Source organism: Podarcis cretensis (assembly GCF_951804945.1).
Source record: "Podarcis cretensis genome assembly, chromosome: 12".
Taxonomy (NCBI): domain Eukaryota; kingdom Metazoa; phylum Chordata; class Lepidosauria; order Squamata; family Lacertidae; genus Podarcis; species Podarcis cretensis.
Genome location: NC_137181.1, coordinates 22,501 through 47,543, shown reverse-complemented (window position 1 = coordinate 47,543; position 25,043 = coordinate 22,501).

The following is a 25,043-nucleotide window of genomic DNA, read 5'->3' as shown; positions in this document are numbered from 1 at the left end:
GCGCTGAGCTCAGCGCGTCCAGGCTTCGCGGACCTCTCCACAAGCAGCGGGAGCCAGCGCTGGGCTCCCATGGTTTGCAGAGAGCTGCCTGTTTGGGGGCTGGGGTCGGGGGAAGCTTGGGCCTCCCCCGCCCCAGCCCCGCGCCTAGGGGAAAAATAATTTTGTCCCCTTTATTTCCCCCCCCCCAAAAAAAAACTAGGTGCGCCTTATGGGATGGTGCGTCCTATAGGGTGAAAAATACGGTAATTATTTTAAAAATGGGAAATGATATATAATGAACTAAAGAAAATGTTTAAAATATCCTTCGTCAAAAAACCAGAAGCCTCCCTATTAGGAATTATAGGAAGCGAAATACAAAAAATGAAATAAAAAATCTCTTCATGTATGCGCATGAATATTGATAGCCCAATGCTGGAAAGAGGAAAAAATCCCCACAAAAAGATCGGCAAATTAAGTTAATGGAATATGCAGATTAACAGGAAGACTCCAAAACCAGGATAACAACCAATTTAAAAATGAATGGGAATTTTTTGTTGCATATATGACAAAGCCACTTCCGCCTACAAAGGAGGTGGTATTGCGAGCTACATGCCCCCACCACACACGCTGGGGCTGGCTCTTCGCCTCCGCGCGATTGAGGGAATTCCCGACCGCGTCACCCCCTGGACAGCCAATCAGCTGGCTCAGAGGGCGTGGTTAGCCCTATTTATCGCTGGCGCAGCCGGGGATCTCCCTCTTTTGCCGCCTCCAGCTGCTCCAATTTTTGAACTATTTTTAGCTGTTCCTGCTTTCATGTCGAGCTGCTTCTGCTTTGTTTGCCTTTTTTGCTTATTTTAAGAGCTGAAATCACTAGCTGGCTGGGTCCTTGCTTTGAACGCCGAGACCAGCCTGTTGCGCCATAGGAAGATCTGGGTCTCTGTTTGCTACAGCGGAAGGCTAATGGAGCTTCCTTGAGCAAAAGAGGAGCCGGTTTTTGCTTTTGTCTTCAGGCTGCGAGCCTTTTTCTCTTCCTGGGGTTTCCCCCCTTCACGCACCATCGTCTGCCGATTTTGAGCCGAAACCACGGGATGGTGTTTCCTTTCAGCTTTTCCTCCTTGGTGCCTGCTTCTCCTGCTGTTGCTTTGGCTGGTGGGAGATAAGGAGAGCCCTCCCTATGGGTGAAGCTGCTTGTGGCAGCGTGTAGCAGGCTCTGCAGTGGAAGTTTGTCCAGTAATAATAATAATAATAATAATGATAATAATGATAATAATAATAATTTATTATTTATATCCCGCCCATCTGGCTGGGCCTTCCCAGCCACTCTGGGCGGCTTCCATAAAAACCAAAAATACAGTAAAATCACACGTTAAAAACTTCCCTGAACAGGGCTGCCTTAAGATGCCTTCTGAATGTCAGGTAGTTGTTTATCGCTTTGACATCTGCTGGAAGGGCGTTCCACAGGGTGGGCGCCACTACCGAGAAGGCCCTCTGCCTGGTTCCCTGTAGCTTTGCTTCTCGCAATGAGGGAACCGCCAGAAGGCCCTCGGCGCTGGAGCTCAGCGTCCGGGCAGAATGATGGGGGTGGAGACGCTCCTTCAGGTATACTGGACCGAGGCCGTTTAGGGCTTTCAAGGTCAGCACCAACCTTTGAATTGTGCTCGGAAACATACTGGGAGCCAATGTAGGTCTTTCAAGACCGGTGTTATATGGTCTCGGCGGCCGCTCCCAGTCACCAGTCTAGCTGCCGCATTCTGGATTAGTTGTAGTTTCCGAGTCACCTTCAAAGGTAGCCCCACGTAGAGTGCATTGCAGTAGTCCAAGCGGGAGATAACCAGAGCATGCACCACTCTGGCGAGACAGTCCGCAGGCAGATAGGGTCTCAGCCTACGTACCAGATGGAGCTGATAAACAGCTGCCCTGGACACAGATTTGACCTGTGCCTCCATGGACAGCTGTGAGTCCAAAATGACTCCCAGGCTGCGCACCTGGTCCTTCAGGGGCACAGTTACCCCATTCAGGACCAGGGAATCCTCCACACCTGCCCGCCTCCTGTCCCCCAGAAACAGTACTTCTGTCTTGTCAGGATTCAACCTCAATCTGTATCTTTGTGCAGGGTGGAAAAGCTGCACATCAGCTAGAAATATACTTGGGGTCGAGTGTGGATTTCATGCTCTTTATTCAACTCATAGTAGTGAGGAATGGAAGTTCCCCCACGCTGTCTGCTTTATATACATTGCTTTATACACATGGTTGGCTAATTCCAGGATTCTCCTGTAGGCCAATCAGGTTGCGGATTCACTTCCACCTGAAGCTGGATTGGGTGGCTCCTGCAAACCAATCAGACTGCTGCATTCTGAATTCTAATGTTCTAGGACCAATCAGACTGCTGTATTTTGGATCCTATTCCACTCAGTACATAACACATCTGTTCCTGCTGGGGCTGTGCTCCGCTGCTGTTCCAGCCTTGGGCGTGCCGAGGGACAAGGTTTGGAGCCTCAATTTTTCCGCTGCTATTTTAGAACCTGAGGGCCGACCTCTCTGGCTTCAACAACACAGCGCACCATCACCGCTGCCCTGGGGGTTGATTCCTGTATACAACAGGCGGGTAGCATTTATTTTGGGCTATTTCCTTTATTTCCTGTTTATTGTGCCTTTGCCTGGCCAGGGGAGGTTTCCATATACGGATATCAAAATATTGGGCTGTGTGCACTTAGCGTGTAGGGGAAGGCGGTGCTGTGCTGTTGCCTGGGTTACGGCTGCTTCGTGCCGCAATTTTGAGGGGACCACGTGGCGCAGCAGCAGCGGCCATCTTAGGAGAGACACGTTCTCAGTTACAAGTGCTGCTGGCCTTTGCCTCTTAATTACTAACTAGTTGCATTTGGGCGGGCTTTCTTTTGCAATTTTTACAATAGCTCCCCCACTTAATTGGGTACCAATTATTCCGTCTGTAGCTTTAGCTGCTTGGGGTAATTCGCTGCATTTTTTCATTTTATCAGCTATTCTGTGCCTGCAGTATTAAGTGTTCAATTGGGGACACTGTTTCTCTGTTGCCTTGTATTCCCCCAACATGAGTAACTACTGTACCACGAGTTACATTGTGCTTCAATCGCGTCTGTCAGGGACTCAGCGGGAGCGCAGGGAGGAGAGGAGATGGAAAGCGAGGGGGAGCAATCCGAGGGCAGCGTAGGAGAATATGACAGCAGCCCGATAGATTCCATGAGCCTCTCCAGCGAATCGGAAGATTCACAGAAGGGGGCGCCGATGGGCAGGGCAAGGGGCGACCCAAGGGGGACACCCCAGAAGCAAGGGGCCAGCAGGGACTCCCAGAGCACCAGTTGCAAATCAGGACCAGCTTCCCCACCAGAGCGTAGTGGGGGGGAGGAGTCCCAGGTGTCAGAGCCCACATATGCACCACCAGCGAGAGAAGATGAGTCAGGGTGGACCACGCCTCCATCGGAGAGCGAGTTAACGGTTAAGAGGAAAGTTGCAGGCTGGGCGCGCGCGCCAAGTTCAAAGGTACAGGCGAGCGGCACAGAAGGTAGCCCGGATAGGGAACCAGGTCCTAAAGCCCGCCGGAAGGAGGGGCAAGAATCGTCAGGGTCAGCGTCAGAGGAGTCGAGGAAGGATGAGACCCTAGCGGGCAGGAGGGCCCAGAGGAGAAAGGAATTTAGGAAGAGGTGGAGCAAAGCGAGAGTCTTAAACTGGTGTGGAGGGGGAGGAGACTCAGACAGGACTTCGCCGGTCTAAGCTCGGGACGTAGAGCTGCACGCTGCGGTTTTGAAATGGAGACTGAATCTCAATAAAGACTTTTGTACATAACTACAGCCTAGCGTTGGTCCTCTGTGAGCTGGGACCTGGAGGCAGCTCTGACAGTAAGTCCTGTCCCAGATTTCAAAGAACCTCGCAACGTGAGAGGACGCAGCGAGGGGCGAAGATTGGTGCTTCGCGAGCTCACAAAAGCAGCACAAGATGACTACAGAAGAACGACTGGCAGCTTTGCAAGAAGCCGTGGTACAACTTAACGCAGAAATACGAGCGGCAAGGAGGAGAGAAGAGGAATCAGATGCTGTCTGCAAGGATCTGCAAAACAGGTTGGAAATGTTGACTAAACAGGGGCCACCGGCAGCCAAATCAGAAGGGATCGGGCTCGGGAAGAGAGGGGGGAGCCTGGTGTCGCATTTCGATGGGAGTCTGCAGCAATATCCTAACTTCAGAGCAGACGTAGTTTTTGCGCTAAAGTTGCTGGAGAAGGACTTTAGAGATGAGCAGGAGAAAGTAGGCTTTATACTAACGCATCTCCATGGAGAAGCTAAAGCGTGGTTGCGCAATCTGTGGAGAGATAATGATCCAGCCCTCCAAAACGCAAAAGCCTTCATTAAGGCGATGGACGATTGTTTTTTATCAGAGATAGATGTCGATGTCGCTAGAAAAGAGATTCACGGTCTGAAACAAGGCAGAGCCACTGTAAGGCAATATCATTCCCGCTTTTTTGCATTGGTCAACGCGCTGGGATGGGAAAAAGATTCAGCGGCCGTCAGGGACCTGTTCTGGGAGGGGCTGAACGGGGCTGTGAAAGACGAAATCGCAAGGGGGGAGAGGCCACGGAGCACTCAAGAAGTGGTGCAGAAGGCGTTGACGATTGGTGTGCGGCTGGAAGAACGTCCCTGGAGCAAAGATGAAGGGCGTTGGGGACGCACGCCAGCAAGGGCACCTCCTTTCTTCCCCAGAGACTCAGCGCGCGCTCAATCCACGCCTCCACTGGGAGGGGGAGAGGAGCCGATGGAGATAGGTGGTGCCAAGGCTCAGTCAGCGACCAGAGCCCTCACACCAGGAGCAGCCAAGGTGAAGCCTCCTAGAGGGAACAGGAAGTGTTACATCTGCGAAAGTGCTCAGCATATGGCAAAAGAGTGCCCCCAGAGGCTCCACAAGCACAATGCAGCCTCAGCAAAAGTAACAGAAGCAGCTCAGCAGAGGGAACCGCAGCAGGGAAACGACGAAGTCTGGCTGGAAGCAGAGCCGCTGGGGCCCAGCCAGACGAATCAGTGAAGCAGTCCCCAGGAATCTTACAGCCCACAGACCCCCTCCCGCCCAAACCAGTGGTGCAGCTCACCGCAACACTCCAGTTTCCCAATGGGCTCACCATGGAAGTGCCTATTACCATTGACTCTGGTAGCAATGCAGACTTTATGGGGGTGGATTTCATCAAGCAACATAGCATAGCGCTCCTGCCTGCCACGATGCCCCTGAAAGTAGTGACAGTCGATGGAAGAGAATTGCTGGGGGGACAGGTGGTACAGCAAACGCCGCCAATGGTGATGCGCATTGGAAATCACCGCGAAGTCATCAGCTTCAACGTCACCCAACTGTCAGACACGCCCATAGTGTTGGGCATGAGCTGGTTGGACAGGCACAGCCCGGCATTGGCATGGTACCAGCGTAAATTGACCTTCTGCTCCTCCTACTGCGCAGAACATTGCATCATGACTAACCAGGAGGACGAGGGGCAAGAGGATGACCCACAGCTACAACTGGGCATGCTGCAAGCTGTACCCGACAAGTACAAGGCGTTTTTGGAGGTCTTCTGCGAGAAGGAAGCGGACAAGCTGCCTCCCCACAGACCCTACGACTGCAAGATTGACCTCCTGCCGGGGGCAACGCTGCCGACCGGAAAACTGTACTCCATGTCTGAAGACGAACTGCAAGAGCTCAGGGAGTTCATAGATCACAATTTGAAGCGGGGATTCATCCGAGAATCCAAAGCAGTGGGGGGCAGTCCTGTTTTCTTTGTGAAGAAAAAAGACACGCCCCAGAAGAGGCTTGTAGTTGATTTCAGAATTTTAAATTCGAAAACCAAGCCCACGGCTTTCCCGATGCCCAAGATCGACGACTTGCTCGCGACGGTGAGAAAGGGACGCATCTTCACCAAGCTGGATCTACGAGGGGCGTACAATCTTATACGCATGCGGGAGGGCGACGAGTGGAAGACGGCCATGTTCACGCCCTTGGGCACCTATGAGTATAGGGTTATGCCTTTCGGTTTACAAAATGGCTCCCACTGCTTCCAAGCCTTCATGCATCACGTGTTAGCGGGGCTCCTATACAAGAAGTGCGTCTGCTTCCTGGACGACATTCTGATCTTCTCGGAATCGCAGGAGGCTCACGAGAGAGATGTCAAGGAAGTCCTGCAAAGACTACGGGAGCACAGGCTTTACGCCAAACTGGAGAAATGCCAGTTCGACATGACGGAGGTGGATTTCCTGGGCTACAAGCTGTCCGACAAGGGAATCGCCATGGACAGCGCCAAGGTACGATCAGTACTGGACTGGAAGAGCCCGCGCAATCGGAAGGAGGTCCAGAGGTTTGTCGGCTTTGCTAACTTTTATCGCAAGTTCATCAAGGGTTTCGCTATGCAGACGGCGGCCATCACGGACACCCTCAGCTCCAAGAAGAAGAAGTTCATCTGGACGGACCAGGCGGAGCAGTCCTTTCAGAAACTCAAGCGTCTTTTCGCTTCCGAGGAACAACTGCTGCATGTGAACCCCAGCAAGCCCATGAGGGTGGAGACGGATGCCTCCGACAGAGCCGTGGGGGCAGTCCTGTTGCAGCGAGACCCGCAAGGGGATTGGAGGCCGTGTGCTTTCTACTCCAGGAAGCTCAGCAAGTCGGAGCAGAACTACACCATCTGGGACAGAGAGTTGCTGGCCATTCATGCAGCATTCAAGGCGTGGCGGCACTTCCTCATCGGAGCCAAACACACGGTGCAAGTTCGCACGGACCATAAGAACCTGGAGTACTGGCGCACGGCGCGGTTCCTGAACCAGAGACACATCCGCTGGGCGGAGTTCTTTGCGGATTTCGACTTCAGGATAGAATATATCCCCGGAGACAACAACGTCATGGCTGATGCGCTATCCAGGAAGCCGCAGTATCTGGAGGAAGCAGCACCGGTAGCGGCCAAACACATTTTCGCACCCAAGGCGTGGGCATGCGCTTCTGCCACAATAGACCTGGAAGCGATACGGCGCGAGCTGCGAACAGATTCCTTCGCGCGCTCCAAGATGGAGGAGGTGCGCAGCGGCACGGCAAAGGACGACGAGTTCCAGATACGCGACGGACTGCTCCTCCGCAAGGGGGCCATCTACGTACCGGGAGATGAACTCCGCGCGACAGTACTGCAACAGCTACACGACGCACCCAGCGCCGGACATTTCGGCAGGGAAAAGACGGTGGAATTAGTAGCCAGAGACTTTTGGTGGCCCAAGATGCGGGGAGAAGTCGCGGAATACGTCACGAGGTGCGACACCTGCCAAAGGGCCAAGCCAGTACACAGACCGCCGGCGGGACTGTTAGAACCGCTACAGACCCCGTCCGAACCGTGGGAGAGGGTAGCCTTGGACTTTGTCACTGACCTGCCCAGCTCGAGGGGCAAAACAGCAGTACTGGTGGTAGTCGACATGTTCACCAAGATGGCGCACTTCATTCCTTGCGCGAAGGTGGCCACAGCGGAACAGACAGCCAAGCTGTTCATAGACCACGTGTTCAAGGTACACGGCCTGCCACGGTCTATCCTGTCTGACAGGGGGCGCCAGTTCATCTCGAGTTTCTGGCGGAAGCTGATGGGGATCCTGAACGTCAAGGTCAACCTAGCGTCGGCAAGACACCCGCAGACCAACGGACAAGCGGAGAGGGTCAACGCCGTCATGCAGCAGTACCTGAGATGTTACGCCAACCAGCAGCCCTCGACCTGGGTGGACTATCTGCCCCTGGCCGAGTTTGCATACAACAACACACAACACGTGTCCACGGGGGTGACACCGTTTTTTGCCAACCACGGGCGACATCCCAGGACCTTCCCGGGCTTAGAGAAAGAGGGGGAGGGGGAGCCACAGGGAGCAGAGGCATTGGCAGAGGAGTTACAGGAGGTCCATGAACAGCTCCGTAGACAGTTAGACCTAGCAAAACACGTATACAAGATGCAAGCAGACAAACACAGAAGAGTGGGGGAGGACATACGGGTAGGGGACTGGGTCTGGTTAGCGGCCCAGGCAGTGCCGGCCAGGTCCTTAGCTAAGAAGAAGCTAGGACACAAGCAGTTGGGCCCTTACCTAGTCGAGGCACAGATCAACCCAGTGGCTTTCCGTTTGACACTACCGGAGGGTTCCAGAATGCACCCGGTCTTTCATAGATCGGTGCTAACGCCCTACAAGGCACCTCACAGGTTTCAGGAGCCAGGAACAGCTCCCAGTCCGCTTAGAGATGCACCCATGACAGGGGGGTCGCCGAGGGCGGGGCCACTCAACGAGGTGACGGAGATTTTGGACTCGAGATGGGGGGAAGAGGGAGTCGAATATCTCATCGCAAGGGAAGGTGCCCCGGCCAGCGCCAACAGCTGGGTGCCGTACTATGCGGTGGAGGAGCACTACCTCAAAGACGAGTTCCACGCACTCTTCCCACACAGGCCCATGCCGGAGGATTATTTTGACGAATATCTTTTCACCCCCACACTCTCAGCCAGTACGTTTCAGGGGTTCTCCTCGGTTGAGGAGACGGTTCCAGAGACTACCTCGCCGGAGGGGTCGGTCTCAGACTTGGGTGCGGAGCGCTCTTATTGGTGGGACACTCAACCCGAGGAGGAGTGGCGCAGGAGACTGCTCAGAGGGCCCTGGCACGCAGACTACCCAGAGGAAATGGGGGAACAAGGGGGCATGGACGGGTTGGGGGAGGATCCTGGTTTCGAGCACGCCGGCAACGAGATGGAAGCGGAGGAGAGCGACGGGCTGTGCTCCGCTGCTGTTCCAGCCTTGGGCGTGCCGAGGGACAAGGTTTGGAGCCTCAATTTTTCCGCTGCTATTTTAGAACCTGAGGGCCGACCTCTCTGGCTTCAACAACACAGCGCACCATCACCGCTGCCCTGGGGGTTGATTCCTGTATACAACAGGCGGGTAGCATTTATTTTGGGCTATTTCCTTTATTTCCTGTTTATTGTGCCTTTGCCTGGCCAGGGGAGGTTTCCATATACGGATATCAAAATATTGGGCTGTGTGCACTTAGCGTGTAGGGGAAGGCGGTGCTGTGCTGTTGCCTGGGTTACGGCTGCTTCGTGCCGCAATTTTGAGGGGACCACGTGGCGCAGCAGCAGCGGCCATCTTAGGAGAGACACGTTCTCAGTTACAAGTGCTGCTGGCCTTTGCCTCTTAATTACTAACTAGTTGCATTTGGGCGGGCTTTCTTTTGCAATTTTTACAATAGCTCCCCCACTTAATTGGGTACCAATTATTCCGTCTGTAGCTTTAGCTGCTTGGGGTAATTCGCTGCATTTTTTCATTTTATCAGCTATTCTGTGCCTGCAGTATTAAGTGTTCAATTGGGGACACTGTTTCTCTGTTGCCTTGTATTCCCCCAACATGAGTAACTACTGTACCACGAGTTACATTGTGCTTCAATCGCGTCTGTCAGGGACTCAGCGGGAGCGCAGGGAGGAGAGGAGATGGAAAGCGAGGGGGAGCAATCCGAGGGCAGCGTAGGAGAATATGACAGCAGCCCGATAGATTCCATGAGCCTCTCCAGCGAATCGGAAGATTCACAGAAGGGGGCGCCGATGGGCAGGGCAAGGGGCGACCCAAGGGGGACACCCCAGAAGCAAGGGGCCAGCGGGGACTCCCAGAGCACCAGTTGCAAATCAGGACCAGCTTCCCCACCAGAGCGTAGTGGGGGGGAGGAGTCCCAGGTGTCAGAGCCCACATATGCACCACCAGCGAGAGAAGATGAGTCAGGGTGGACCACGCCTCCATCGGAGAGCGAGTTAACGGTTAAGAGGAAAGTTGCAGGCTGGGCGCGCGCGCCAAGTTCAAAGGTACAGGCGAGCGGCACAGAAGGTAGCCCGGATAGGGAACCAGGTCCTAAAGCCCGCCGGAAGGAGGGGCAAGAATCGTCAGGGTCAGCGTCAGAGGAGTCGAGGAAGGATGAGACCCTAGCGGGCAGGAGGGCCCAGAGGAGAAAGGAATTTAGGAAGAGGTGGAGCAAAGCGCGAGTCTTAAACTGGTGTGGAGGGGGAGGAGACTCAGACAGGACTTCGCCGGTCTAAGCTCGGGACGTAGAGCTGCACGCTGCGGCTTTGAAATGGAGACTGAATCTCAATAAAGACTTTTGTACATAACTACAGCCTAGCGTTGGTCCTCTGTGAGCTGGGACCTGGAGGCAGCTCTGACAGCGTCAGTTCTCTGCATGGCGCTCACTTTCTTACAGTGGGGGTTTATTCTTAGTGGCTTGAATATAAATTGCTACATTGTTGGTAATCCAGATGAGTTGCAATAAGCGAGCCTAAAGAGGTTTACAATTTATTCTGCTTGAAGTTTAATTCTAATTTCAGAACATTTGATGCGGTTGCACTTTTAATTACAAGTCTAATTTCCTGCCCTGAGGTTTGTGTTGAGGGATAAATCATTTTCATAAATCAAGTTAATTAAGGAGAATTCTGCACTGCTGGGATTGCAGTAATTCACAGCACTCAGTGATCACAGCATAATTAATCTCGGGCATTTTGCAAACCACGCTGGCAATCCATACCAGCATAAATTGATTTATTACAGCATTTCAGTGCCGGTGTCTGGAAAAACTAATAAAACCTCTGTGGTTGAACTTAATTTGTCGATTACTTGTTTTGTTTTGTTTTCAAAAGAAGAATTTCAAAAGAAGAAAATGAGACATTAGACCAGACAATTGCTCAAGAAGAGATAAAGAAGGCTATCAAAAAGATGAAAAGTGGGAAAGTGCCAGGGCCAGATGGCCTTTCGGCCAAATATTATAAAATATTAAGTAACCAAATATCCCCAGTGTTAGGAGAAGTGATGAACAATATATTAAAGGAAGGAAGGATCCCGAACACCTGGAAGGAAGCTGTCAGGGGCTCAGGAGCAGAGGCACAGGGAAGAGAGGAGATGGAGAGCGAAGGGGAAGAATCCGAGGGGAGCGTAGGAGAAGAGGACAGTGGACCGAGGGATTCCATGAGCCTCTCCAGCGAATCGGAAGATTCACAGAAGGGGGCGCCAGTGGCCAGGGGTAGGGGGTTCCCAAGGGGAACGCCCCAGGAGCAAGGGGGCAGCAGGGACTCCCAGAGCAGTAGTTGGAAATCAGGACCAGCTTCCCCACCAGAGCAGAGTGGGGGGGAAGAGTCCCAAGGATCGGGGCCAGTGCATTCCCCACCAGGGAGAGATGATAAGGCAGGGCTGACCACGCCTCCATCGGAGAGTCAGACAACGGAGGGGAGGTCAGATCCGGCCAGTATCCCGGAAGAGGGAAGCAGTGACAGAAGTAGTGTAACGGTCAGGAGGAAGGTCACTGGGTTGGCGCGAGAGGCAAGTTCAAATGTACAGGAGCACGGGACAGCAGAGAGTGAGGATTGGGAACCGGGTCCTAAAGCCCGCCGGAGGGAGGGGGAGGAGCTAAGCGACTCAGCGTCGGAAGAGTCCAGAAAGGGCAATGCCCCAGCGGGCAGGAGGACCCAGAGGAGGAGAGAGCAGCGTAAAAGGTGGAGCAGGGCTAGGATCTTAAACTGGTGTCATAGGGGAGGAGACTCAGACGGTACTTCGCTGGTCTAGGGTGTAAGACGTAGAGCTGCGCGCTGCGGCTTTGAAATGGAAACTGAACCTCAATAAAGACTTTTGTACATAACGACAGCCTCGCGTTGGTCCTCTGTGAGCTGGGACCTAGAGGCAGTTCTGACAGATGTGTAGGTGGTATTTAACACCAGTGAAGTTATCACAAATGTATAAATCAGAAGATAAGAAATGTTGGAAATGTAAAGAAGTAGTAGGTACATTTTATCATATGTGGTGGCAATGTATACTGTATTTTTCGCCCTATAGGACACACTTTTCCCCCTCCAAATATGAAGGGGAAATGTGTGTGCGTCCTATGGGGCGAATGCAGGCTTTCGCTGAAGCCTGGAGAGCGAGAGGGGTCGTGCGCACCGACCCCTCTCGCTCACCAGGCTTCACGGACCTCTCCGCAAGCAGCGGGACCGCTCCTGCTGCTTGCGGAGAGTTGCCTGCATGCCGAAGCCTGCGCGCGCTGAGCTCAGCGCGTCCAGGCTTCGCGGACCTCTCCACAAGCAGCGGGAGCCAGCGCTGGGCTCCCATGGTTTGCAGAGAGCTGCCTGTTTGGGGGCTGGGGTCGGGGGAAGCTTGGGCCTCCCCCGCCCCAGCCCCGCGCCTAGGGGAAAAATAATTTTGTCCCCTTTATTTCCCCCCCAAAAAAAAAACTAGGTGCGCCTTATGGGATGGTGCGTCCTATAGGGTGAAAAATACGGTAATTATTTTAAAAATGGGAAATGATATATAATGAACTAAAGAAAATGTTTAAAATATCCTTCGTCAAAAAACCAGAAGCCTCCCTATTAGGAATTATAGGAAGCGAAATACAAAAAATGAAATAAAAAATCTCTTCATGTATGCGCATGAATATTGATAGCCCAATGCTGGAAAGAGGAAAAAATCCCCACAAAAAGATCGGCAAATTAAGTTAATGGAATATGCAGATTAACAGGAAGACTCCAAAACCAGGATAACAACCAATTTAAAAATGAATGGGAATTTTTTGTTGCATATATGACAAAGCCACTTCCGCCTACAAAGGAGGTGGTATTGCGGGCTACATGCCCCCACCACACACGCTGGGGCTGGCTCTTCGCCTCCGCGCGATTGAGGGAATTCCCGACCGCGTCACCCCCTGGACAGCCAATCAGCTGGCTCAGAGGGCGTGGTTAGCCCTATTTATCGCTGGCGCAGCCGGGGATCTCCCTCTTTTGCCGCCTCCAGCTGCTCCAATTTTTGAACTATTTTTAGCTGTTCCTGCTTTCATGTCGAGCTGCTTCTGCTTTGTTTGCCTTTTTTGCTTATTTTAAGAGCTGAAATCACTAGCTGGCTGGGTCCTTGCTTTGAACGCCGAGACCAGCCTGTTGCGCCATAGGAAGATCTGGGTCTCTGTTTGCTACAGCGGAAGGCTAATGGAGCTTCCTTGAGCAAAAGAGGAGCCGGTTTTTGCTTTTGTCTTCAGGCTGCGAGCCTTTTTCTCTTCCTGGGGTTTCCCCCCTTCACGCACCATCGTCTGCCGATTTTGGGCCGAAACCACGGGATGGTGTTTCCTTTCAGCTTTTCCTCCTTGGTGCCTGCTTCTCCTGCTGTTGCTTTGGCTGGTGGGAGATAAGGAGAGCCCTCCCTATGGGTGAAGCTGCTTGTGGCAGCGTGTAGCAGGCTCTGCAGTGGAAGTTTGTCCAGTAATAATAATAATAATAATAATAATAATAATAATAATAATAATAATAATGGGAGATAAGGAGAGCCCTCCCTATGGGTGAAGCTGCTTGTGGCAGCGTGTAGCAGGCTCTACAGGCGAGAGTCTTAAACTGGTGTGGAAGGGGAGGAGACTCAGACAGGACTTCGCCGGTCTAAGGTCGAGACGTAGAGCTGCACGCTGCGGCTTTAAAATGGAAACTGAATCTCAATAAAGACTTTTGTACATAACTACAGCCTAGCGTTGGTCCTCTGTGAGCTGGGACTTGGAGGCAGCTCTGGCAGTAAGTCCCGTCTCAAATTTCAAAGAACCTCGCAACGTGAGAGGACGCAGCGAGGGGCGAAGATTGGTGCTTCGCGAGCTCACAAAAGCAGCACAAGATGACTACAGAAGAACGACTGGCAGCTTTGCAAGATGCCGTGGTACAACTTAACGCAGAAATACGAGCGGCAAGGAGGAGAGAAGAGGAATCAGATGCTGTCTGCAAGGATCTGCAAAACAGGTTGGAAATGTTGACTAAACAGGGGCCACCGGGAGCCAAATCAGAAGGGATCGGGATCGGGAAGAGAGGGGGGAGCCTGGTGTCGCATTTCGATGGGAGTCTGCAGCAATATCCTAACTTAAGAGCAGACGTAGTTTTTGCACTAAAGTTGCTGGAGAAGGACTTTAGAGATGAGCAGGAGAAAGTTGGCTTCATACTAACGCATCTACATGGAGAAGCTAAAGCGTGGTTGCGCAATCTGTGGAGAGATAATGATCCAGCCCTCCAAAACGCAAAAGCCTTCATTAAGGCAATGGACGATTGTTTTTTATCGGAGATAGATGTGGATGTCGCTAGAAAAGAGATTCACGGTTTGAAACAAGGCAGAGCCACTGTAAGGCAATATCATTCCCGCTTTTTTGCATTGGTCAACGCGCTGGGATGGGAAAAAGACTCAGCGTCCGTCAGGGACCTGTTCTGGGAGGGGCTCAACGGGTCTGTGAAAGACGAAATCGCAACGGGGGAGAGACCACGCAGCACTCAAGAAGTGGTCCAGAAGGCGCTGACGATTGGTGTGCGGCTAGAAGAACGTCCCTGGAGCAAAGATGAAGGGCGTTGGGGACGCACGCCAGCAAGGGCACCTCCTTTCTTCCCCAGAGACTCAGCGCGCGCTCAATCCACGCCTCCACTGGGAGGGGGAGAGGAGCCGATGGAGATAGGTGGTGCCAAGGCTCAGTCAGCGACCAGAGCCCTCACACCAGGAGCAGCCAAGGTGAAGCCTCCTAGAGGGAACAGGAAGTGTTACATCTGCGAAAGTGCTCAGCATATGGCAAAAGAGTGCCCCCAGAGGCTCCGCAAGCACAATGCAGCCTCAGCAAAAGTAACAGAAGCAGCTCAGCAGAGGGAACCGCAGCAGGGAAATGACAAAGTCTGGCTGGAAGCAGAGCCGCTGGGGCCCAGCCAGACGAATCAGTGAAGCAGTCCCCAGGAATCTTACAGCCCACAGACCCCCTCCCGCCCAAACCAGTGGTGCAGCTCACCGCAACACTCCAGCTTCCCAATGGGCTCACCGTGGAAGTGCCTATTACCATTGACTCTGGTAGCAATGCAGACTTTATAGGAGTGGATTTCATCAAGCAACATAGCATAGCGCTCCTGCCTGCCACGATGCCCCTGAAAGTAGTGACAGTCGATGGAAGAGAATTGCTGGGGGGGGGGCAGGTGGTACAGCAAACGCCGCCAATGGTGATGCGCATTGGAAATCACCGCGAAGTCATCAGCTTCAACGTCACCCACCTGTCAGACACGCCCATAGTGTTGGGCATGAGCTGGTTGGACAGGCACAGCCCGGCATTGGCATGGTACCAGCGTAAATTGACCTTCTGCTCCTCCTACTGCGCAGAACATTGCATCATGACTAACCAGGAGGACGAGGGACAAGAGGATGACCCACAGCTACAACTGGGCATGCTGCAAGCGGTACCCGACAAGTACAAGGCGTTTTTGGAGGTCTTCTGCGAGAAGGAAGCGGACAAGCTGCCTCCCCACAGACCCTACGACTGCAAGATTGACCTCCTGCCGGGGGCAACGCTGCCGACCGGAAAACTGTACTCCATGTCTGAAGACGAACTGCAAGAGCTCAGAGAGTTCATAGATCACAATTTGAAGCGGGGATTCATCCGAGAATCCAAAGCAGTGGGGGGCAGTCCTGTGTTCTTTGTGAAGAAAAAAGACACGCCCCAAAAGAGGCTGGTAGTTGATTTCAGAATTTTAAACTCGAAAACCAAGCCCACGGCTTTCCCGATGCCCAAGATCGACGACTTGCTCGCGACGGTGAGGAAGGGACGCATCTTCACCAAGCTGGATCTACGAGGGGCATACAATCTTATACGCATGCGGGAGGGCGACGAGTGGAAGACGGCCATGTTCACGCCCTTGGGCACCTATGAGTATAGGGTTATGCCCTTCGGTTTACAAAATGGCTCCCCCTGCTTCCAAGCCTTCATGCATCACGTGTTAGCGGGGCTCCTCTACAAGAATTGCGTCTGCTTCCTGGACGACATTCTGATCTTCTCGGAATCGCAGGAGGCTCACGAGAGAGATGTCAAGGAAGTCCTGCAAAGACTACGGGAGCACAGGCTTTACGCCAAACTGGAGAAGTGCCAGTTCGACATGACGGAGGTGGATTTCCTGGGCTACAAGCTGTCCGACAAGGGAATCGCCATGGACAGCGCCAAGGTACGATCAGTACTGGACTGGAAGAGCCCGCGCAATCGGAAGGAGGTCCAGAGGTTTGTCGGCTTTGCTAACTTTTATCGCAAGTTCATCAAGGGTTTTGCTATGCAGACGGCGGCCATCACGGACACCCTCAGCTCCAAGAAGAAGAAGTTCATCTGGACGGAGCAGGCGGAGCAGTCTTTTCAGAAACTCAAGCGTCTTTTCGCTTCCGAGGAACAACTGCTGCATGTGAACCCCAGCAAACCCATGAGGGTGGAGACGGATGCCTCCGACAGAGCCGTGGGGGCAGTCCTGTTGCAGCAAGACCCGCAAGGGGATTGGAGGCCGTGTGCTTTCTACTCCAGGAAACTCAGCAAGTCGGAGCAGAACTACACCATCTGGGACAGAGAGTTGCTGGCCTTTCATGCAGCATTCAAGGCGTGGCGGCACTTCCTCATCGGAGCCAAACACACGGTGCAAGTTCGCACGGACCATAAGAACCTGGAGTACTGGCGCACGGCGCGGTTCCTGAACCAGAGACACATCCGCTGGGCGGAGTTCTTTGCGGATTTCGACTTCAGGATAGAATATATCCCCGGAGACAACAACATCATGGCTGATGCGCTATCCAGGAAGCCGCAGTATCTGGAGGAAGCAGCACCGGTAGCGGCCAAACACATTTTCGCACCCAAGGTGTGGGCATGCGCTTCAGCCACCGTAGACCTGGAAGCGATACGACGCGAGCTGCGAACAGATTCCTTCGCGGGATCCAAGATGGAGGAGGTGCGCAGCGGCATGGCGAAGGACGACGAGTTCCAGATACGCGACGGACTGCTCCTCCGCAAGGGGGCCATCTACGTACCGGGAGATGAACTCCGCGCGACAGTACTGCAACAGCTACACGACGCACCCAGCGCCGGACATTTCGGCAAGGAAAAGACGGTGGAATTAGTAGCCAGAGACTTTTGGTGGCCCAAGATGCGGGGAGAAGTCGCGGATTACGTCACGAGGTGCGACACATGCCAAAGGGCCAAACCAGTACACAGACCGCCGGCGGGACTGTTAGAACCGCTACAGACCCCGTCCGAACTGTGGGAGAGGGTGGCCTTGGACTTTGTCACTGACCTGCCCAGCTCGAGGGGCAAAACAGCAGTACTCGTGGTAGTCGACATGTTCACCAAGATGGCGCACTTCATTCCTTGCGCGAAGGTGGCCACAGCGGAACAGACAGCCAAGCTGTTCATAGACCACGTGTTCAAGGTGCACGGCCTGCCACGGTCTATCCTGTCCGACCGGGGGCGCCAGTTCATCTCGAGTTTCTGGCGGAAGCTGATGGGAATCCTGAACGTCAAGGTCAACCTAGCGTCGGCAAGACACCCGCAGACCAACGGACAAGCGGAGAGGGTCAACGCCATCATGCAGCAGTACCTGAGATGCTACGCTAACCAGCAGCCCTCGACCTGGGTGGACTACCTGCCCCTGGCCGAGTTTGCCTACAACAACACACAACACGTGTCCACGGGGGTGACACCGTTTTTCGCCAACAACGGGCGACATCCCAGGACCTTCCCGGGCTTAGAGAAAGAGGGGGAGGGGGAGCCACAGGGAGCAGAGGCATTGGCAGAGGAGTTACAGGAGGTCCATGAACAGCTCCGTAGACAGTTAGACCTAGCAAAACACGCATACAAGGTGCAAGCAGACAAACACAGAAGAGTGGGGGAGGACATACGGGTAGGGGACTGGGTCTGGTTAGCGGCCCAGGCAGTGCCGGCCAGATCCTTAGCTAAGAAGAAGCTAGGACACAAGCAGCTAGGCCCTTACCTAGTCGAGGCACAGATCAACCCAGTGGCTTTCCGTTTGACACTACCAGAGGGTTCCAGAATGCACCCGGTCTTTCATAGATCGGTGCTAACGCCCTACAAGGCACCTCACAGGTTTCAGGAGCCAGGGACGGCTCCCAGTCCGCTTAGTGACACACCCAGGACAGGGGGGTCGCCGAGGGCGGGGCCACTCAACGAGGTGATGGAGATTTTGGACTCGAGATGGGGGGAAGAGGGGGTCGAATATCTCATCGCAAGGGAAGGTGCCCCGGCCAGCGCCAACAGCTGGGTGCCGTACTATGCGGTGGAGGAGCACTACCTCAAAGACGAGTTCCACGCACTCTTCCCACACAGGCCCATGCCGGAGGATTATTTTGACGAATATCTTTTCACCCCCACACTCTCAGCCAGTACGTTTCAGGGGTTCTCCTCGGCTGAGGAGACGGTTCCAGAGACTACCTCGCCGGAGGGGTCGGTCTCAGACTTGGGTGCGGAACGCTCTTATTGGTGGGACACTCAACCCGAGGAGGAGTGGCGCAGGGGACTGCTCAGAGGGCCCTGGCACGCAGACTCCCCAGAGGAAATGGGGGAACAAGGGGGCATAGACGGGTTGGGGGAGGATCCTGGGTTCGAGCACGCCGGCAACGAGATGGAAGCGGAGGAGAGCGACGTCGATGTACCCGTCACGGACTGGCAGCATGCCAGGGGGAAAAACCGGTATCCGGCATGCACCCCCGCAGCATTGGAGCACCCGGAACCCACGCCAGAAGAGAGGGAGGGGGAAGGGGGGCTTCGAGGGGGGGATGGATGTCAGGGACTCAGCGGGAGCGCAGGGAGGAGAAGAGATGGAGAGCGAGGGGGAGCAATCCGAGGGCAGCGTAGGAGAATATGACAGCAGCCCGAGAGATTCCATGAGCCTCTCCAGCGAATCGGAAGATTCACAGAAGGGGGCGCCGATGGGCAGGGCAAGGGGCGAGCCAAGGGGGACACCCCAGAAGCAAGGGGCCAGCGGGGACTCCCAGAGCAGCAGTTGGAAATCAGGACCAGCTTCCCCACCAGAGCGCAGTGGGGGGGAGGAGTTCCAGGTGTCAGAGCCCACATATGCACCACCAGCGAGAGAAGATGAGTCAGGGTTGACCACGCCTCCATCGGAGAGCGAGTTAACGGTCAAGAGGAAAGTTGCAGGCTGGGCGCGCGTGCCAAGTTCAAAGGTACAGGCGAGCGGCACAGAAGGTAGCCCGGATAGGGAACCAGGTCCTAAAGCCCGCCGGAAGGAGGGGCAAGAATCGTCAGGGTCAGCGTCAGAGGAGTCCAGGAAAGATGAGACCCTAGCGGGCAGGAGGGCCCAGAGGAGAAAGGAACTTAGGAAGAGGTGGAGCAAGGCGAGAGTCTTAAACTGGTGTGGAAGGGGAGGAGACTCAGACGGGACTTCGCCGGTCTAAGGTCGAGACGTAGAGCTGCACGGTGCGGCTTTAAAATGGAAACTGAATCTCAATAAAGACTTTTGTACATAACTACAGCCTAGCGTTGGTCCTCTGTGAGCTGGGACTTGGAGGCAGCTCTGCCAATAATAATAATTTATTATTTATATCCCGCCCATCTGGCTGGGCCTTCCCAGCCACTCTGGGCGGCTTCCATAAAAACCAAAAATACAGTAAAATCACACGTTAAAAACTTCCCTGAACAGGGCTGCCTTAAGATTTCTTCTGAATGTCAGGTAGTTGTTTATCGCTTTGACATCTGCTGGAAGGGCGTTCCACAGGGTGGGCGCCACTACCGAGAAGGCCCTCTGCCTGGTTCCCTGTAGCTTTGCTTCTCGCAATGAGGGAACCGCCAGAAGGCCCTCGGCACTGGAGCTCAGCGTCCGGGCAGAATGATGGGGGTGGAGACGCTCCTTCAGGTATACTGGACCGAGGCCGTTTAGGGCTTTAAAGGTCAGCACCAACACTTTGAATTGTGCTCGGAAACATACTGGGAGCCAATGTAGGTCTTTCAAGACCGGTGTTATATGGTCTCAGCGGCCGCTCCCAGTCACCAGTCTAGCTGCCGCATTCTGGATTAGTTGTAGTTTCCGAGTCACCTTCAAAGGTAGCCCCACGTAGAGTGCATTGCAGTAGTCCAAGCGGGAGATAACCAGAGCATGCACCACTCTGGCGAGACAGTCCGCAGGCAGATAGGGTCTCAGCCTACGTACCAGATGGAGCTGGTAAGCAGCTGCCCTGGACACAGATTTGACCTGTGCCTCCATGGACAGCTGCGAGTCCAAAATGACTCCCAGGCTGCACACCTGGTCCTTCAGGGGCACAGTTACCCCATTCAGGACCAGGGAATCCTCCACACCTGCCCGCCTCCTGTCCCCCAGAAACAGTACTTCTGTCTTGTCAGGATTCAACCTCAATCTGTATCTTTGTGCAGGGTGGAAAAGCTGCACATCAGCTAGAAATATACTTGGGGTCGAGTGTGGATTTCATGCTCTTTATTCAACTCATAGTAGTGAGGAATGGAAGTTCCCCCACGCTGTCTGCTTTATATACATTGCTTTATACACATGGTTGGCTAATTCCAGGATTCTCCTGTAGGCCAATCAGGTTGAGGATTCACTTCCACCTGAAGCTGGATTGGGTGGCTCCTGCAAACCAATCAGACTGCTGCATTCTGAATCCTAATGTTCTAGGACCAATCAGACTGCTGTATTTTGGATCCTATTCCACTCAGTACATAACACATCTGTTCCTGCTGGGGCTGTGCTCCGCTGCTGTTCCAGCCTTGGGCGTGCCGAGGGACAAGGTTTGGAGCTTCAATTTTTCCGCTGCTATTTTAGAACCTGAGGGCCGACCTCTCTGGCTTCAACAACACAGCGCACCATCACCGCTGCCCTGGGGGTCGATTCCTGTATACAACAGGCGGGTAGCATTTATTTTGGGCTATTTCCTTTATTTCCTGTTTATTGTGCCTTTGCCGGGCCAGGGGAGGTTTCCATATACGGATATCAAAATATTGGGCTGTGTGCACTTAGCGTGTAGGGGAAGGCGGTGCTGTGCTGTTGCCTGGGTTACGGCTGCTTTGTGCCGCCATTTTGAGGGGACCACATGGCGCAGCAGCAGCGGCCATCTTAGGAGAGACACGTTCTCAGTTACAAGTGCTGCTGGCCTTTGCCTCTTAATTACTAACTAGTTGCATTTGGGCGGGCTTTCTTTTGCAATTTTTACAATAGCTCCCCCACTTAATTGGGTACCAATTATTCCGTCTGTAGCTTTAGCTGCTTGGGGTAATTCGCTGCATTTTTTCATTTTATCAGCTATTCTGTGCCTGCAGTATTAAGTGTTCAATTGGGGACACTGTTTCTCTGTTGCCTTGTATTCCCCCAACATGAGTAACTACTGTACCGCGAGTTACATTGTGCTTCAATCGCGTCAGTTCTCTGCATGGCGCTCACTTTCTTACAGTGGGGGTTTATTCTTAGTGGCTTGAATATAAATTGCTACATTGTTGGTAATCCAGATGAGTTGCAATAAGCGAGCCTAAAGAGGTTTACAATTTATTCTGCTTGAAGTTTAATTCTAATTTCAGAACATTTGATGCGGTTGCACTTTTAATTACAAGTCTAATTTCCTGCCCTGAGGTTTGTGTTGAGGGATAAATCATTTTCATAAATCAAGTTAATTAAGGAGAATTCTGCACTGCTGGGATTGCAGTAATTCACAGCACTCAGTGATCACAGCATAATTAATCTCGGGCATTTTGCAAACCACGCTGGCAATCCATACCAGCATAAATTGATTTATTACAGCATTTCAGTGCCGGTGTCTGGAAAAACTAATAAAACCTCTGTGGTTGAACTTAATTTGTCAATTACTTGTTTTGTTTTGTTTTCAAAAGAAGAATTTCAAAAGAAGAAAATGAGACATTAGACCAGACAATTACTCAAGAAGAGATAAAGAAGGCTATCAAAAAGATGAAAAGTGGGAAAGTGCCAGGGCCAGATGGCCTTTCGGCCAAATATTATAAAATATTAAGAACCAAGTATCCCCAGTGTTAGGAGAAGTGATGAACAATATATTAAAGGAAGGAAGGATCCCGAACACCTGGAAGGAAGCTGTCAGGGGCTCAGGAGCAGAGGCACAGGGAAGAGAGGAGATGGAGAGCGAAGGGGAAGAATCCGAGGGGAGCGTAGGAGAAGAGGACAGTGGACCGAGGGATTCCATGAGCCTCTCCAGTGAAGCTAAGCGACTCAGCGTCGGAAGAGTCCAGAAAGGGCAATGCCCCAGCGGACAGGAGGACCCAGAAGAGGAGAGAGCAGCGGAAAAGGTGGAGCAGGGCTAGGATCTTAAACTGGTGTCAGAGGGGAGGAGACTCAGATGGGACTTCGCCGATCTAGGGTTTAAGATGTAGGGCTACGCGCTGCGGCTTTGAAATGGAAACTGAACATCAATAAAGACTTTTGTACATTACGACAGCCTAGCGTTGGTCCTCTGTGAGCTGGGAACTAGAGGCAGCTCTGACAGAGGCATATATTACCTTGATCCCTAAAAAAGACGCAGATACCTTGGAAGTGAAAAACTATAGGCCAATTTAATTATTAAATAATGATTACAAGCTATTTGCAGATATATTGGCAGAAAGACTAAAAAAGGTTCTGAACAACAAAATACATAAAGATCAAACGGGCTTCCTTCCAGGGAGACAATTAAGGGAAAATGTAAGGAATTTGATAGATATTATTGAATATTTGGATATGAGCATAGATAGACAAGCGGCCTTGGCTTTTATAGACGCTGAAAAGGCGTTTGATAACTTCTCATGGGACTTCTTGAAGAAAAGTCTGGAAATGCTGGGAATGGGAGAGAAATTTAGAAAAGGCATAGAAGCAATATATAAAGAACAGAAGGCAAAACTGGTAATAAACAACACCACAACAGAATATTTTAGCATATATAAAGGAACTAGACAGGGCTGCCCCCTGTCTCCTCTATTGTTTATAACAGTACTAGAAATATTGAATGAGAGACTGAGGGGGGCAACAGAAGTTAAAGGAGTCAAGGTAGGAAGGAGGGAATATAAAATTAAGACCTTTGCAGATGACATCGTACTAACCTTAGAAGACCCAAAAAATAGTGTAAAAGAAGCTTTACAAAAAATTGATGAATTTGGAGCCGTGGCAGGACTTAAGGTAAATAAAAATAAAACCAAAATGCTGGTCAAAAATTTAACAAAGGAAGAAACGATAGATCTAGAAAGAAGGACGGAAATTGCAGTAGCTAAGAAAGTGAAATATCTTGGGATAAGGGTCACAGCTAAGAACATAAATTTATATAAGGATAACTATGATGCCACCTGGAGGAGTATAAAGAAAGACATGGAAATTTGGGGGAGGATGAAACTCTCCTTTTTAGGGAGGATAGCTGTTGTTAAAATGAATATCCTACCTAGAATGTTATTTTTATTCCAAACCATCCCCATACTTAAAGATCTAAAACAATGTAAAGAGTGGCAGAGAGCCTTGGCAAAGTATATTTGGCAGGGGAAAAGGCCACGGATAAAAATGAAAATTTTGATAGATAAAAAAGAAAGAGGGGGCTTTTCTCTCCCGGACCTAAGTCTATACTATGAAGCGGCTTGTATACTCTGGTTAAAGGATTGGATAAAACTGGAGAATAGAGACCTACTGGATTTGGAAGGTTTTAATAATTGCATTCGTACCTTTGGTATGGGAAAGTGAAGGCCCACAAGAGTTTTTTGAATCATATCTTTAGGAGACCATTATACCAAGCATGGGAAAGGAATAAAAACCTCCTTGAAAGAAAGACCCCATGGTGGATTTCACCAATAGAGGTTTTAACGGTGAAGAAAATAAATATGGAGGAGAAAAATGCCACCTATGAAGAAATGTTAAGAAAAACAGACCAAGGGCCCAAACTTGGACCTTATGAAGAGATAAAAAATCTATTCACTGGTTGGCTGCAATACCACCAGGTGAATGATTTGTTAAAAGAGGACAAGAAGAAGTTGGGTTTTGATGATAAAAAATCAAAATTTAATATAGAAGTAATAGAAGGCAAAAACAAAACCCTATCCAGAATCTATGATATACTATTAAAGTGGTATACAAAGGACGAGGAGGTGAAGGAGGCAATGATTAAATGGGCAATTGATTTTGGCTATAACATCGACTTTGAAAGATGGTTAGAAGTGTGGAATTGTAACATAAAGTTTACAGCTTGTATGACATTGAGAGAAAATATTTGGAAGATGTTATATAGGTGGTATCACACCCCTGTAAAATTGGCCAAAATGTACAGATTAAAGGATAAGAAATGCTGGAAGTGTGGTGAGGTGGAGAGCGACCTATATCATTTATGGTGGACATGTAAAAAGGTGAAAGGCTTTTGGAAAGCAATTTACAATGAGCTTAAAAAAAATTTAAGTACACTTTTCCCAAAAGACCTGAAGCCTTTTTGTTGGGAATGACGGGTAAAGAAATTAAAAAGGAAGACAGGACGATATTCCTCTATGCCACCACAGCAGCGAGAATTATGTTGGCACAATATTGGAAAGTGGAAACCATCCCCAGCATGAATGACTGGCAGATCAAAATGGTAAAATATGCTGAGCTTGACAAATTAACAGGTAAAATAAGAGATCAAGATGAACAGAAATTTCTGAAAAATTGGAGCAAATACTGGAACTATATTGGAATAAATGTTTAATGTGAATTGGCAGGGTTAGAACTATACTACCAACGAGTGAATTTAGGTTTATAGATTAAAAACCAAATACGTAATTGTCAGGGACTCAGCGGGAGCGCAGGGAGGAGAGGAGATGGAGAGCGAGGGGGAGCAATCCGAGGGCAGCGTAGGAGAGGATGACAGCAGCCCAATAGATTCCGTGAGCCTCTCCAGCGAATCGGAAGATTCACAGAAGGGGGCGCCGATGGGCAGGGCAAGGGGGGACCCAAGTGGGACACCCCAGAAACAAGGGGCCAGCGGGGACTCCCAGAGCAGCAGTTGGAAATCAGGACCAGCTTCCCCACCAGAGCGTAGTGGGGGGGAAGGAGTCCCAGGTATCAGAGCCCACATATTCACCACCAGCGAGAGAAGAGGAGTCAGGGGTGGCCACACCTCCATCGGAGAGCGAGGGAACGGTCAAGAGGAAAGTTGCAGGCTGGGCGCGCGCGCCAAGTTCAAATGTACAGGCGAGCGGCACAGAAGGTAGCCCGGATAGGGAACCAGGTCCTAAAGCCCGCCGGAAGGAGGGGG